This window comes from Microtus ochrogaster, unplaced genomic scaffold, assembly GCF_000317375.1.
Source record: "Microtus ochrogaster isolate Prairie Vole_2 unplaced genomic scaffold, MicOch1.0 UNK16, whole genome shotgun sequence".
In the NCBI taxonomy this organism is placed as follows: Eukaryota; Metazoa; Chordata; class Mammalia; order Rodentia; family Cricetidae; genus Microtus; species Microtus ochrogaster.
Window position 1 is genome coordinate 2,304,320 of NW_004949114.1, and position 4,620 is coordinate 2,308,939.

Below are 4,620 nucleotides of genomic sequence, written 5' to 3' on the forward strand. Positions count from 1 at the left end.
GCCGCCTATGAAAGCATGGAGACCGGGGAGGGAGGCTTCGGCAGGGTGACCCCCTCTCATTCCCCACACCCTGTTGGGTCTGCAGCTCTGACCTTGCCCTTGACCTTGCTGAGTTGTCCCCGACTACTATGGAAGCATATTGTTCTATGACAGCTCCCAACACCCAGTGAGACCCTGGGAGCAGAGTGGGGACAGGGACGCAGCAGCTGGGCTTCTGCTACTTCTGCCCACAGTGGGGTCTCAGGTTCCAGCTTTTCTGTCCCGGATGGTCACGTTTACCAAATGGGGCAAATACGGGAAGTAGCGGCTGCAGTATGGCTCAACCCTTAAAGCATTTTCCACACAAGCGTGAGGACTGTAGTGAGACCCCCAGCCATCCCCCACAACAAGCCAGTGGGTGTGGCAACCTGTCTGTAATCCCGGTACTCAGAAGTGGAGCCCGGAGAATCCCATAGGCTGGCCGGGCTAGCGGTGCACTCTGGGTTCAAGGGACTCTGAATAAACGGAGCGTAATTGAGGAAGACATCCAATGTCAACCTCTGGCCTCCATACACATTCACTCATACATACATGTCTGTGTGCCCATTTACACACTCACCCACATACGAACATGCACACACATGCATGAACACCACGCACACATGAAAAAATTAATTTCCTTACATGTAGAAAAATAGCACTTTTAGGAAATCAGACCCAGGGAGAGAGAGAGAGAGAGAGAGAGAGAGAGAGAGAGAGAGAGAGAGAACAGCTTTCAGATGTTCTGTTAATTCACTAGTGTGGGATTTTCCCAGTTTCTGTATGTAGGCATTTAATGCTATGAACTTTCCTCTTAGCACTACTTTCTTTGAGTTTGCATAAGTTTAGGTATGTTGTGCAGTAATTTTCATTGAATTTTAGGAAGCCCTTAATTTCTTCTTTCTTCCTTGACCCAAGGATGATTCAATTAAGCATTGTTCAGTTTCCATGAGTTTGTGGGCTTTCTGCAATTAATGTTGTCCTTGAATTCTAACTTTAACCATGGTTAATGATCTGATAAGACACAGGTGGTTATTCCAATTTTTTTTTCTGTTGAGATTTGCTTTGTTACTGAGTATGTGGTCAGTTTTAGAAAAGGATCCATGAGGTATTGAGAAGAAGATATGTTCTTTTGTGTTTGGTGAAACGTTCTATAGATGTCTGTTAATTCCATTTGAGTCATAACATCTGTTAGTTCCTTTATTTCCCTGTTAAGTTTCTGTCTGGCAGACCTGTTCGTGGTGAGAGTGGGGTGTTGAAGTCTCCCACTATTACTACGTGGGGCTTGATGTGTGATTTAAGCTTTAGTAATGTTTATTCTATAAATAAGGGTGTCCTTTTATTGGGGCATAGATGTTCAGTATTGAGACTTCATCTTGATGGACTTTTCCTGTGATGAATATAAAATGACCTTCTTCATCTCTTTCGACTAATTTTAGTCGGAAGTCTATTTTGTTAGATATTAGGATAGCTACACCAGCTTGTTTCTTAGGTCCATTTGATTGGAAAATCTTTTCCCAACCCTTTACTCTGAGGAAATGTCTATCTTTGTAGTTTAGGTGCGTTTCTTGTATGTAGCAGAAGGATGAATTCTGTTTTCATACCCATGCTGTTAGCCTGTGTCTTTTTACAGGCATATTGAGTTTATTGATATTGATATTAAGGGATATTAATGACCAGGGACTGGTAGTTCCTGTTAGTTTTGTTTTTGTTGTTGATGGTGGTATTGTGTGTTCTGTTTCTCTTCTGAGGGTTCCTCTCCAGGTGGCCTGGTCCATCTGCTGGGCTGCTCAAGTTCTTACTGCTATGAGTAGTATGCTGCACCCATGTAGTGTCTGCAGACCTGTAGGGTTCCCAAATTCTCTATGAAGTCTTCAAACTGAAAAGAGCCATGGCAACCCTTATAAAGGAAAACATTTAATTTAGGCTGGCTTACAGTTCGGAGGTTCAGTCTGTTATCATCATGGTGGGACATGGTGGTATGCAGGCAGACATGGTGCTGGAGCTGAGAGTTCTACATCTTGATCTGTAGGACACAGGAAGTGTTCTGATACACTGTGTGTGACTTGAGCATATAGGAGACCTCAAAGCATACCTCCACAGTGATACAGTTCTTCCAACAAGACCACACCTACTCCAAAAAAGCCACACCTCCCAATAGTGCCATTCCCTATGAGTTAATGAGGGCCATTACATACAGATAGTGTTATAGGTAGCTTTTCTTCTAATGTGATCAATATCATAACTAAAAGCACTAGGGGATGAAAGAGTTTATTTGGCTCACAGCTTACAGTTCTTTATTGAGGGAAGTCAGGGCAGAGACTCACACTGGAGCCTGAACATAGGAAATGAAGCAGAGGCCATGGAGGAGTGCTGCTTACTGTCTTGTTTCCCATGACTTTCCTAGCTACCTTTTGAAAATACAACTCAGAACCTGCGCAGTGGTGGCACACGCCTTTATCCCAGCATATCAGGCCCCTCTGCCTAGGGATGGCAGTACCCATCTTACATTAATTAGCAATTAAGAAAAAGTCTCATAGTTATACCCATAGGCCAATCTGGTCTGGATGATTCTTCAGTTGAATTGCCTCTTCCAAGGTGAGGCTAAGTTTACATCAAGTTGCCAAATGAAGATAACAATAACATTCTATTCCTTGTCAAACTTGACATACGAACATATCATTTTAAACAATAATCTTTCCTTTCTTGTTTGTCCCCACCATCTCATGCTAACATCATAACATATAATACACTATAACTTTAAAGTTCAACACTTCAAAAATCCTAGGTCTCTTTAGAAACACAAAGCCTCTTATGTGTGGACTGCTGGAAAATAAAAAATAAGTTATTTACTTTCTTCTTCTAAGAGAGATGAACCAGGGCATAATTACAATCAGAAAAAGAAATGTACCAAAAATCTAATTGCGTACAAAGCACAGTGTCCAACATCTTGGACTTACTCTCACTATCTTCTGGGCTTCAAAGGTCCTGGGACATCCTGTCTCCCCAATTCTGTCATCCCCAGCACACACATGTGGTCCGGTAGGCTCAGCACACCAGACGTGCTGCCGTCCCTGGTAGTCATTCCATGACTGTAGCACTTCCAATGTGCTTTTCCTTCAGCAGGGTGTTGCCTGGCTTCCTCCAGGGAAGCTCAGCTTCTCTCTATGACTACTTCAATCTGACAGCTTTCACGTCCCCAAAGGCAGTACTATAGGACAGACTCTTAAACACCGCCAAGTTTGTCATCTCTGGCTGGAGACACAGCCTTGCCCCACTCTGGATCAGAGCTTCTCTGTTGCTGATCCTGAGGAAATATCCCTCAAGGAAAGTTTGTCTCAATGACATTAGTCTCTTTTTAATGACAGCTGATTCTTCAACCCAAGCTGACCAGACCCATTGTCCCAGTAAAGACGGTTTCACTTCTACAATTTCTATTTTCTTTCCCTGAGACAGGGTCTCTCTGTGTAGCCCTAGCTGTCCTGGAACTCTCTCTGTAGACCAGGCTGGCCTCAAACTCACAGAGATCCCCCTGCCTCTGCCTCCCGAGTGCTGGGATTAAAGGTGTGCACCACCACACTCAGCTCCACAAATTCTTAATTTAAATATATCACACAACAGCTTTTTAGACTTCTGAAACTACACAAGCCAGGCCCCCACCATCTGCATTTCTCTCCCCATTCTTAGCTTCCAAAGTCTCACAGAACAGTACAGTAAGTTTTGAACACTCAATGGTTTGGGTTTTTCCAGCCCAAATTCCAAACACTTCTACAGTTCTCCCCAAAACAACACGCACAGGTTACTGGCTGAGCAATCAATCTCCTCGGCTCTCACCATGAGAGCTCATGTCTGATTCTGCAAAGCAAGGTCTGGCCCTGTGTCTGGAGAAACAAAGAAGGCCTGGGGGAGTTGTCACAAGCCGGGAAAAGTACATAAGGATAAACACCCCTTCCTCAGAGTGTTCTCTGAGCTGGGCGCTCTTTCCCAGAATTCACCAGATCCCCAACTCATCCTCACACTGACACTCAACTAGTCTTGTCCTTTAAGACTGAACTGTCCTCACACAGGCCGATGTGCTTGGTTCTCAGCTGGTGGTGCTGTCCTGGGGATTGTTCTCTTTATTAACATGTAATAATTACATTTTCAATGACCTGCCATTAGTTTTGGCTGGAAGTCTTGTCAGAGAGAATAGTTATGTCAGCTTGTGTTAGAATTGGTATACTGTTTTCTCTCTCTCTCTCTCTCCCTCTCTCTCTCTCTCTCTCCCCCCTTCCAAGTGTATATGTTTGTGATGGTGTACACACCAATCACGTGTGTTTAGAAGCCAGAGAACACTGTGCATTCTATTACTCTTCCTCATATTTCCCTGAGACAAAGTCTGTCTTTGAACTTGGGGCCAGACTGTCTCCGGCTCTAACAGTGCTGGGGTTATTGGTAACTCAGTTAAGCCCTGCCTTTTATGAGTGCTGAGGCTTTGAACTCAGGCCTTCATGGTTGTACAGCATGCTTTCTTACCCATGAAACCCTCTTTCCAGTCCTGACTTCTCTCTTCCGGCCCAGATTATTGGTGTCTTTGCCAGTGAGGTGTGTTTTCTAGTTTAC